The sequence below is a fragment of the Dromiciops gliroides genome, chromosome 6 (assembly GCF_019393635.1).
Source record: "Dromiciops gliroides isolate mDroGli1 chromosome 6, mDroGli1.pri, whole genome shotgun sequence".
NCBI classification, from domain to species: domain Eukaryota; kingdom Metazoa; phylum Chordata; class Mammalia; order Microbiotheria; family Microbiotheriidae; genus Dromiciops; species Dromiciops gliroides.
Window position 1 is genome coordinate 221,382,940 of NC_057866.1, and position 12,300 is coordinate 221,395,239.

The 12,300-nt window shown below is 38.6% G+C and overlaps 1 non-coding gene across 1 annotated transcript; it reads right to left on the reverse strand.

Moving 5' to 3' along the window:
- Positions 1 to 11,906: 11,906 nt before the first annotated feature.
- LOC122733108 lies at positions 11,907 to 12,014 on the reverse strand. Its single transcript, XR_006353710.1, has one exon. It is a non-coding gene; the product is annotated as a U6 spliceosomal RNA (small nuclear RNA).
- Positions 12,015 to 12,300: the final 286 nt, after the last annotated feature.

Sequence of the window (12,300 nt, forward strand, 5' to 3'; positions counted from 1 at the left end):
AAATAAGTGGTGAGCCTCATATGGGAAATAGCTTGTACCTCATATGATCTTACATGTAAAAGAAGGGCAAGAAAAAGCCTTTGAGCACACTTCCAAAGAAGGACTATAATTACTGTTTAATTGCTTTAATAAAAATGACACTTCTGCATAAAAAGCATAATTTATTTTTTACAGAGACAGAATAATTATTTTTTCTGTCATCAATGGCAATGAAAGGATGCTTTTGTTGTTTAATTTTTATTTTCCAAGTAACAGTAGAATATTTTTTTTTATTTCACCCTCCTAAATGACAAAGCACTGTAAAAGTCTGAGTTACTGTAAACACTGCTGGGACGAGGAGAGGACTGAAAAGAAAAGAATCCAGGCGAAGAATCTGAATAGACCTCATTCACCCATCATTTTGAATGTAATGAGATGAGGACTTTGCTTAAAAGTTACCTGGAACATTTGGTATATTTGGTTTCTATGCAGGAGCTAGACAACTTTATTGTTTCTATGATCAACACTTTATTTATGTATCTATTAAAATCGTTTATTTTTATGGCATTCACAAAGTTAGTCTGGATTTTTTCTAACTCCTCGGCCACAAATCAACTCACCTCAGCAAAACAAAATGTGAGTGGAGGGATGATGGGGTGTAAGGGTGGCTAAGAGAGGGGACATTTGGGGTCCTCAAATTGGAGATGTTTCCTTTTATTTTGGAAATTTAGACTATGACAGAAAAGAAGAGGGATTGTTATTGGTAGCCAACATCACTGAGAAAATCTCTTCTTAGTCCTGTACAGTACTAAGCACCATGGGAAGATCACAAAGAAATAAAAATGATGGACCCTGCTATAAAATAGTTTAAAACAGTTTGAGACAGATAAAAATTACTTGAAAGTGCTTACAAAGGAACATAAAGAGTAAGTATGTGAAATTTGTGGGACTTCGGTGTCACTTTATGGTCACCAATACCCAAAAGGACCATATGGCTACTGTCTGACCTACATAGTCTAGTACATTCTCATGCTCAAAGAAACAAGAGGGATTGATGAACCCCAGGATCTGTGCAAAAGGGACACAAGCAGCTGGAGAACTGCCCCGTGAATGTGCACTAATTAAAACAGGGCACTAGCAAAAACTGAATATAAGCATACTCACCATTGCTACTAAATTTCTCAATAGGTTAATAGCTGCAGGGTCAAATCCCACAACTCCTTTTTTCACCACACCACAAGGCCTTGTATCATTGTTTGAAGTTCTTTTTTTCAGGGGAATCCATGGATTTTAGGGATCCCTTATTTTCAACTAAGTATACAAGCATACACATACACACATATACACACTCCTTAGGAAATAGTTCTTCTGGGTTGCTCTAACTAAAAAGAAAAAAGGATAAATTTTATACATATGTATACACACAGAGATATATGTACACATATATACACATACACTTATACACATATGTGTGCTTACGTATATGTGTGTATGCATACATGCACACAATCATGTGGTCAATAACTTCCTTTGAGTTTTTCTGGGCTAACACTTAAGTAATGAACAATGTCCTTAGAGATATTATGAGCATCACATCTCGATCAGTGCTAACACTAGGGAAAGCAGTTGGATTCCATTATTCAACAAACACTATGTGCCTGGCAGTGGCAGAAGAAGCTGAAGATACAAAGAAAGGCAAAAGCATGGACCCTGTCCTCAAGGGTCTCACAGTTCAAAAAGCAAAAGATAAAAATAAAAATGTTCTTACAAATGTAAATGATGGATCATCTCAGAGGCAAAGCACGAGCAGCCTTAGGAACCACAAGGGTTCTTGCAGAAAGTGGCATTTGAGGCCAGGGAGCCAGGAGGTGGAGGTGAAGGTGCAGAGGGAGAACATTCCAGGTAATGAGGAAAAGACCCAATGTGAAGAGATGGAAGGCAGTCTCTGAGAAGCAGCGAGAAGGCCGTTATCACTAGATGACAGATCGTGTGTAGAGAGGAGTAAAGAAGTCTGGAAAGGTACGGGGTGGGCCAAAAGTCACAAAAGGGTTCAATATTTAATAAATTCTTTATTTTTGTTTTTAATTTATAATACCCTAGCATCATATACATTATGTGTGAAAAATCAAGCCTCCTAAGTGGGAAAAATAATTTTCAAAAAGTTATGAAAACATCAGATACCTTTGTGACTTTTGGCTCACCCTGTTTGAAGGAACCATGTGGTTATGGTCTTTAAAAGACTAACAGAGAGGGGGCAGCTAGGTGGCGCAATGGATAAAGCACCAGCCCTGGATTCAGAAGGACTTGAGTTCAAATCCATCCTCAGACACTTGACACTTACTAACTGTGTGACCTCGGCCAAGTCACTTGACCCTTATTGACCTACAAAAAACAAACAAACAAACAAACAAATAAAAAAAGCCTAGCAGAGGATTCTATATTTAATCCAGAAGGTAATAGGGAGCTGCTAGATTTTACTGAGGAGGGGGTGACATTGTCAAAATTCCATTTTAGGAAACTGAGTGCTCCACTGGCATGGGGTAGGATTTGGGGCAGTGAGACCAACCAGAAGGCTGATGCAGTGGCCCTGGCATGAGGTGGTGTAAGTCTACACCACCGTGGCAATGTGGGAATGGGGGAAGGGGAACATATGTAAAAAATGAGAAGTTAGGAAAGATAAGATTTGGCAGCAGATCGGAAGTGGAAAAGTGAGAGAGGGAGAGGAGTAAAAGACAACAAACAACTAGATTGTAAGCCTAGGTGACCTGGAGGATAGAGATGGGACTGGGGATTTCATTGATCTAGTGAACTCCTGGAAGAAGCTACTTCTATCCATGCAGGCCAGCACCTTCTTTGCAACTTGGAGTCTTAGAGTTAACTAAAGCAATGAGAGGTCAAGGGACTTGTTCTGAGTTACAAAATCAATATATGTTAAAGGCAGGATCTCTGAACCTAAGTCTTTCTGGATCCCTGGCTCGTATATAGATGATAGATAGATAGAAGATATATATATAGAGAGAGAGACAGACAGACAGACAGAGACACAGAGATAGAGAGAAAGAATAGATATGTATAGATATGTATATGTGTATATATGTATACATATGTATATACACACATATACATGCATATTTCATTTGAGAGTCAGGTTATATATATGGATATATACATGTATACATGTATATCATATAATACATGTATTATACTCAATACATGTGTGTGCATATGTACACAAACATATGTATGTGTGTATATATAGGTGCATATGCTTATGTGTACTTCTCCATATGTACATGTGTGTACAATACACATATGCACACATGCATGTATATATGTGTTTATATCAAATTATTAATGTGTCAAGAGAATCCTAAGTCAATGCAGCTGAAAGTCATTAAGAGATTTGTTTCCTAAGAAATAATAGTGTTGGATTCATCCATCACATCCCATGCTTCCTTTGTGGTCCTTCTGTTCATCCAGCCTCTCACTGGTAGGGTCTCTAATAGGAGATTTTGGAAAAATGTGAGGACACCTAAGGCTCCTAAAAGAGAGGCTAATGAGAGGTCACATTTCCAGTGGGGTGGCCATACCATGCTTACCATAGCCAACATTTCTAATGGGGTGTTCCTGGAGGGAGCAACCAATTACAGGGAAAAGGACCACCAGTGAAAAGAGTAGAAATTCCAAGAGTGTGGAAAAGCCTTTCACATTTAATTATCCATGGATGTGGAGGGGGAGGGGGAGGGGGAGGCGGGGCTTACTTGCCTTCAGGACTAAGGAAGTGGAAGATGGAGCAGGCCTGATTGATCCTAAGAATTTAGGAAATCTCATCACCCACAGGTAGGTGGAGTCTGGTTTTGACCTCCAGGGAAGGATTCTCGAAAGGTTAAGAAGACAACAAATAAAGGAATAGCGCAAGTGGGATGGTTAGAAAGGCAGAAACCCATTCTAGTACCTAGCCCAGCTCCTGGCACATAGTAGGGGCTTGGCAATTATTCATTTGTTAATTGGTTGATTCCACTGACCTGGAAACAGTTTGTTAAAGCAGAAAGAACACCAAGCCTGGACTCAGAGGATCTGGGTTCAAATAGTACCTCCTGCACTACATAATTTGCATGACTTGGGAGTGCTTAGCATAACCTCCATTGGCCTCAGTTTCTTCCTCTGTACAATGAAGGATTTGAATTAGCTGACTCCTCCAGACCCTTTCCTCTCTACACCTATGATCCATTCAACTCTCAAACTTCAGACTGATCTGGATGGATAGTAATGCAGGAAGTAGTCACAGCTTACTTGCCTTGATTGCTGAGAGGTTCCATGTTGCAACCCTTAAGAATAAATTCACTGGACTTACAGCTTCAATCCCTCCTAAATATGGATTGGAGTTGAGTCAAAGGAGAAGGGCTTCCCAATATCCCCCTTGCTACGAGCTTCACAGTTCTCGGGACCCTTTTTTTTGTGAGGCAATTGGGGTTAAGTGACTTGCCCAGGGTCATACAGCTAGTAATTGTTAAGTGTCTGAGGTCAGATTTGAACTCAGGTCCTCCTGACTCCAGGGCCAGTGCTCCATCTACTGAGCCACCTAGCTGCCCCCTGGGACCTTCTTTATAAAGGTGATGAGCAGCTTCTGCCTCATAAGAAAAGCTTTGGGGGAAAGGAAGTTGAAGGAACTGGCAGCCTCTCCATGTTGGCAGAGCGGAGAGTCTGTGTCATTAGTAAGAAGGAGCCTTTCAAAAGAAGTAAAAGAAGGAAGGCCCCGGAGAAAAGAGCTCTGGATGTGTCGGTATGAGGCCATGCTGTGTGGTCTCTTAGTTTAGAAAAATAACAACTCTAGGCAGTAGAAAGTATATTGCTAATGAAATGACCAGCCAACACATAGAGGAATGATGTCTATGCCCTTGTTAGCATGAGCCAGGCATACACACACACACACACACACACACACACACACACACACACACACACACACACACACCCCTCCTAGAGAGGAGGAAGGAGGAAGACGGGGCTGAAAATAATGGGGTATTTAAAATGTTTATTGGAGAAGTTGTTAGCATCATGGATGTGGATGCCAACCAGCCTGGGCAGCACCAAGGAAAAGGCCATCACAATCTGGCTGCATTGCAGTAATGTGGAGGGGTGATTTGCTCAGGATATTTAAGGAGGAGAGGAACAGTTAAACAGTCACTGGTAGATTGAATCACACTAGCTAACTTTTATGTATTTAAGCAGCATGGCTGATACTTGCAAAAAATCAGATTGAGGATTCCCTCAAGAAGCTTGAGAAGGGAGTTGCTACATTGTCAGGGGTTTCTAGAAAAGAAATTTCCTTCATATAGGTCTGGCATTGGACCTTTTGCCTCATAACCAGACAGCATGAAAAAAGCTAGAGGGGAATGCATGCCCCTCCCCTTGCCTCCCATGACTGATGTATGCGGTCGATGTTTTGTAAGAATAATTACTCTCGGGGGCAGCTAGGTGGCACAGTTTAAATCCAACCTCAGACACTTGACATTTAGTAGCTGTGTCACCCTGGACAAGTCACTTAACCCTCATTGCCCCACAAAACAAACAAACAAATAATAAATAAATAAATATATATATTTTTTTTAGTGAGGCAATTGGGGTTAAGTGACTTGCCAGGGTCACACAGCTAGTAAGTGTTAAGTGTCTGAGGCTGGATTTGAACTCAGGTACTCCTGAATCCAGGGCTGGTGCTCTATCCACTGCTTCACCTAGCTGCCCCAGTAAATGATTTTTTAAAAGAATAATCACTCTCGGTCAGCTAGGTGGCTCAGTGAATAAAGCACCGGCCCTGGATTCAGGAGAACCTGAGTGCAAATCTAGCCTCAGACACTTGACACTTACTAGCTATGTGACCCTGGGCAAGTCACTTAATCCTCATTGGCCTAAAAAAAAAAAAAGGAATAATTATTCTCTTTTGTATAGCACTTCAAGGCTTGCCAAGTATTCTACAAGTCTTCACAGCAACCCAGTAAAGTAAAAAAGTTCAGGTATTGTTAGTCTGTCTCCCTTCTTTCCTTCCTTCCTTCCTCCATTCATTCACTCACTTATTCATTCATTCATCTACCTACTTACTTACCTGTCTGTCTATTTTTGTTTGTTTGTTTTGGGGGGGGAGTTTGTGGGACAGTGAGCATTAAGTGACTTGCCCAAGGCCACACAGCTAGTGTGTCAAGTGTCTGTCTGAGGTTGGATTTGAACTGGGGTCTTCCTGAATCCAGGGCCAGTGCTTTATCCACTGCACCACCTAGCTGCCCCCATTGTTTATTTTACCAAATCTTGTATTTCAATAATACAGAGAACTCCTGAGTTCCTTGGAAAAACTCTCTCTACTAATATGGCTTGGTATATGCTCTGCCATTTATAAATATTTATAGAATATATTTATTCATTTAGCATTCATTTTGTTAAAAATTTTGCATTCTAAATTCTTTCCCTCCCCCCAGCCCCTCCTCTGCCCACTGAGAAAGCAAGCAATATGAAACCCATGTGAAGTCATGCAAAACATATTTCCATATTAGCTATGTTGCAAAAAACAAAGCAAGAGAAAGAAACAAAGTGGAAAAATATGTTTCGATCTGCATTCAGAGTTCTTCAGTTCTCACTCAAGGTGAATAGCAGTTGTCATACTGAGTTCTTTGGATCATTCGATCTATCTTGCTTCATTGTATTGATCAGAGTAGCTAGAGCACCTAAGTATTTCACAGTTGATTATCATTGCAGTATGCACAACTTCTGATCTTAAAAAATTGCTTGTGTCATGAACATTAGAATGACTTGCCGAGGGTCACACAGACACCATGGGTCAAAGGCAGCACTTGAGTCTAGATCAGAAGCTGATTGATTCACCAGTTCTTGAGAAATGAGTGAAAGGAAAAAATATTTTTTGTTACAAATTTGGCTGAGAATAGGAAGAGAGATTTAAGATGGTAATTTAAGGGGTAAACTCAGGGGAAGTTTTTGAACTAGTAATTGGTCTTAGAAAAGTAAATATGAAAATCAGTATGGGATAATGAAAAGATCAAGAGCCTTGGGTTCCAAGCTTGGCTAAACTAATAAATTGCTACTTGAAGCTAAACTATTAATGTTTCTGCACTTCAGTTTCCTTACCTGTAAGATGATGGAATTGAACTTACTAAAGCCACCTCCTGCTCTACAAATTTCTTTATATAAAAGACAAATATAAATAAAGGCATAAAGCACGTAGTGCACTAGAATCAAGTGAAAGTTTTCATAAGGATGGCATGTTTGTAGGTAGCAATGAAGAAAATGAAGAATAAGGCAAAGAGAGAATTTGATTACAGGGATAAACTATTGCAGAAAATAAGAAGGGATGGAAGCAGGGGTACAAATAATGATTCCTTTCATTTATAGCATTTTGTTCATGTTTTTATTTATTAATTATAAGGTTTTCTTTGTATGCCTATTTCTTTACAGATCTATCCATGTTGACTTTATTTTTTAATTTAGGTTTATTAAAGGTAGGAGCTAGGACTTGTTTTGAGGGATAGATTTAATGATAGAGGAGGGGGAAGGAAGAGGGAGAATAATGTTTATGATCGTGATGATTATAATGCTGTGCAACCATTTCCAGTCAGTAAAAAAGTAGGGATAATTCACTCTTTAAAAAAAATCCATATTACATTTAAACTCACATATTTTGGAGATATTTTAAAACTTCAAAATAACCCTACGTATTTGAAGACAAAGTTTGAACTGATTAGCTCAAGCTGAAAAATGAAAAAGTCAAGTCAATAAGCATTTTTTAATAAACAACTCAACAAACTAAAATAAAAAGTTCCTAACTTCAAAAAGCTTACTTTCCATTGGGGAGGAGGACATTAGCAGTTAATAGAATCAGGAAAGAAAAAATACATAAACTTACCTGGTAGTCAACACTGGGATGACAAACTACTCTAAGAATGATGTTAGACAGTAGAAATTGGGATGGTTTCTCTGGTCAGGCTTTTGCTCAGTCTTTACAGTTTTCTTGCCAGATTTCCAGAGCTTGGTTTCCACTGTTATAATGAGCCTCTACCTATCACCATAAGTTGATGTGGCACTGGACTAGAACTTTTTTCTCTAATATTTTATCCCCCCCAATTACACATAAAAATAACTTTAAGCATTCATTTTCTAAAATTTTGAGTTCCAAATTCTCTCCTTTACTCCCTCCTTTCTCCCCATCTTGAGAAAGCAAGCGATCTGGTATAGGTTATATATATGTAATCATGAAAAATATTTCCAGATTAGTCATGTTGTAAAAGAGAACACATACTCCCCTCCCACCTTCCCCCCCAAAAAGAAAGTTTTTTGAAAAGTATGCTTTGATCTACATTCAGACTCCATCAATTCATCCTCTGCAGGTGGATAGCATTTTTCATCATAAGTAAAATTCTTCAGAATTCTCTGGGATCTTTGTATTACTTAGAATAGGTAGGTCATTTCCAGTTGATCAATGTATAATATTTCTATTACAATGTTCTTCTGGCTCTGCTCACTTCACTTTGTATCAATTCATGTCAGTTTTCAGGTTTTTCTGAAAGCATCTTGATCATCACTTCTTATGACACAATAGTATTTTTTTTTTTTTTAGTGAGGCAATTGGGGTTAAGTGACTTGGCCGGGGTCACACAGCTAGTAAGTGTCTGAGGCCGGATTTGAACTCAGGTACTCCTGACTCCAGGGCCGGTGCTCTATCCACTGTGCCACCTAGGTGCCCCACAATAGTATTTTATTACAATTATGAACCACCATTTGTTTAGCCATTCCCCAATTGATGGGCATCCCCTCAATTTCCAATTACTTGCCTCTGCAAAAAGAGTTTCTATAAACATTTTTGTACATATATGTCCTTTTCATTTTTAAAAATATCTTTGGAATATAAACCTCGTAGTGTTATTGCTGGGTCAAAAGGTATGGAGTTTTATAACCTTTTGGGCATAGTTCTGAATTGCTTTCCAGAATGATTGGATCAGTTCAAAACTCTATCAACAATGCATTAGAGTCCTAATTTTCCCATATCCCCTCCAACATTTACCATTATCCTTTTCTGTCATATTAGACAATCTATAGGTATGAGATGGTGCCTCAGAGTCATTTTAATTCACATTTCTCTAATCAATAGTGATTTAGAGCATTTTCATATGACTTTATATAGCTTTGATTTCTTCATCTGAAAAGCGCCTGCTCATATCTTTTGACCATTTATCAACTGGAGACTGATACATTCTTATAAATTTTATTCAATTCTCCAATATTTGAAAAATGAAGCCTTTTATCAGATAATTTTACTATATTTTTTCTCAGTAATAATTACTATGTATTTCCCTCCATCCTATTTTTCCCTTCTCTCTCCTTTCCCCTGTCTCTCCACAAAATTATTTTACTTCTAACCGCCATTCCCAATATATCCTCCCTTCTATAAGCCCCTTTCCATTATCTTTTCTTCCTCCCTTCCTACTTCCCAGTAGGGTAAAGTAGATTTTTATACCAACTGAGTATATATGTTACTCCCGCTCTGAGCCAATTCCAATGAGAGTAAGGTAAAAGCATTGCTCAGAAATCTCCCCAGCCCCGTTTTCTCTCCATTGTAAAAACCTCTTTTATACCTCTTCTATGTGAGCTGCTTTACCCTTTTTCTTTTCCCCTTCTCCCACTGCATCCATTTTTGTTACCCTTAATTTTACTCTTTCAAATATCATCCCATAACACTTAATTCACATCTGTTCCTTCTTTCTATGTATGCTTCTCCTAACTGCCCTAACAATGATAAAGTTCTTAGGAGTGATGTGTCATTTTCCCACATAAGAATGTAAATGGTTTAACTTTATTGAATCCCCTATGATTTCTCTTTCCTGATTACCTTTTTATGCTTCTCTTAAAAGTCATACTTTCTATTCAGCTCTGGACTTTTCATCAGGAATCTTCAAAGTCCTTCATTTCATTAAATAATTATTTTCCCACTGAAGGATTATACTTGGTTTTGCTGGGTAGGTGATTTCTGGTTGTAATCTTAACTCCTTTACCTGCAAAAATATCACATTCCAAGCCTCTGGTCTTTTGATGTAGAAGCTGATAAATCTTGTGTTACCCTGACTGTGATTCTAAGATTTTTGAATTCTTGCTTTTGGCCTGCTTGCAATATTTTCTCTTTGACCTAGGAACTCTGGAATTTGGGTATAATATTCCTTGAAGTTTGCATTTTGGAATCCCAGGAGATGATCTTCATGTTATATTTTACTCTCTGATTCTAGGATATCAGGGCAGGTTTCTTTGATAATTTCTTAAAATATGGTGTATAGGCTCTTTTTAAATTATGGTCTTCAGGTCATCTAATAATTCTCAACTTATCATTCCTGTATCTATTTTCTAGACCAGTTGTTTTTACAATGAAATATTTTACTTTTTTCCTATTTTTTCTTTCTTTTGATTTTGTCTTATTGTTTCTCCCAATTCTAATTTTTAAGGAATTATTTTCTTCAGTGAGCTTTTGTTTACTCTTTTCCATTTGGCCAATTCTACTTCTTAAGAAGTTAATTTCTTCAGTGGATTTTTGTACATCTTTCTCCATTTGGGCAATTTTTCTCTCCAAGGAAATCTTTTCTTAAGTAATTTTGTGCCTCCTTTACCAAGCTGTTTACTCTTTTTTCATGATTTTCTTGCATAACTCATTTCTTTTCCCAGTTTTCCCATTACTTCTTTTATTTTATTTTTAAAATCCTATTTTGAGCTCTTCTAGAAATACTTTTTTGTTCCTGAGAGCAACCACTTTGAGGCTTTGCACACACCTGTTTTGACTTTGTTGTCTTTCTGAGTTTGTGTTTTGGCCTTCCCTGTCACCATAGTAAGTTCCTATGGTCAGGTTATTTTTGTTGTTGTTCTTGTTATTTGCTCATTTTTCCCAGTTTTTCTTGACTTTTAACTTCATGCTAAATTTGGGCTCTGCTCTCAGAGTGGAGGAAGCACTGTCTCAAGTTTCAGGCTTGTGTGAGCGCGTGTGTGTGTGTGTGTGTGTGTGTGTGTGTGTGTGTGTGTGTGTGTGTGTGTGTGTGTATGTTGCCACTGCTGTTTTCAGAGATAGTTTTAGGATTCTGTAAGTTTTCAGGTCTTTCAAGGTGGGATGATGTAAGGAGAAGTGAGGTCACTGCTCTCCTGCTCTGTGCTGTTGTCAGTGAGCAATCACTGGCATTCTTTTATGCCTTAACTGTGACTAGAGCCCCTGCTCTCCCTGCAGCTGGATGCTATTGCTAGTGCTTCTTCTAGCCCTGTAACTACAACTGGGAACTGTGTATAGGCAAAGCAACAGAGTCCTATACCCAATGCCTATAATTTCTTTCTGGTTAATTGCCTAACCCCCTTGCCATTTGGGGGCTAAGAGCTCTGGAAGCCAACAACCACTGGTGATCCAGTCATTCATAAGACAAACTGTTGGCTTTCCTGTTCTGGATTGTGCTCAGTTGTCACCCTAGTGAGAGAGACTTTTCTTTTTGACCTCCTAAGTTGTTTGGGGATAGAAAACTGTTTCACTCCATCCTTTTCTTGATTCTGCCACTCCAGAACTCATTTTGAAGCATTATTTTAAAGTCATTTGGAAGGGAATTTGGGAGAGCTCAACTGAGTCTCTGCCTTTACTCTGCCATCTTGGCTTTTCCTGGAGTAGAACTTAAATAGCGAGTTTAGGAAATTGTGGCTATTTCCTAGGTATTGGTTTATTTAATGATCATACCAAAAACCCAGGAAAAGGCTTTAATGCTCCATTATTTCATAATTTTCAATATCCCCACCATAAAGACAGATCTCAAACCCTGGTTAACTTTGCAAGCTATTTTCTGGAGTTGCTACAGCTCAGAAAATGTATCCCCACACAGCCTGCCTGGTAACAAATCCACCCAAAATGAGCAATGATCATCCTTAGACAGAAGGCATTTGTGTGTCATCCTTGTGCAGGGGCCATGCAATTCTTCTCAGTATAGTTCCAGTTTTAGTGTATGTGCTGCCAAAACGAACACAAGGCATCCAGTTCTTCAATGAGACTATACACTAATCCTTTCTAATCAGGCTGAATCTGCCAGAACTTTTTTCTTTGCTGTCATAGCCCTAAAAAATCCTCTTTCCAGGGGGCAGAGGGGTTGTTGGTAAATGTTTAACAATGGAATCTCAAAAAAAAGTCTGACATACTTTTAAGTTCAATTTGCATGAATATTTTTCTCCTTCCATTTCTTATGTCTAGACAATCAACAAAACAATAAATCAGGCCCTAGTCTGTAGCTTTTCATGATTTCCAAAGTATAAATG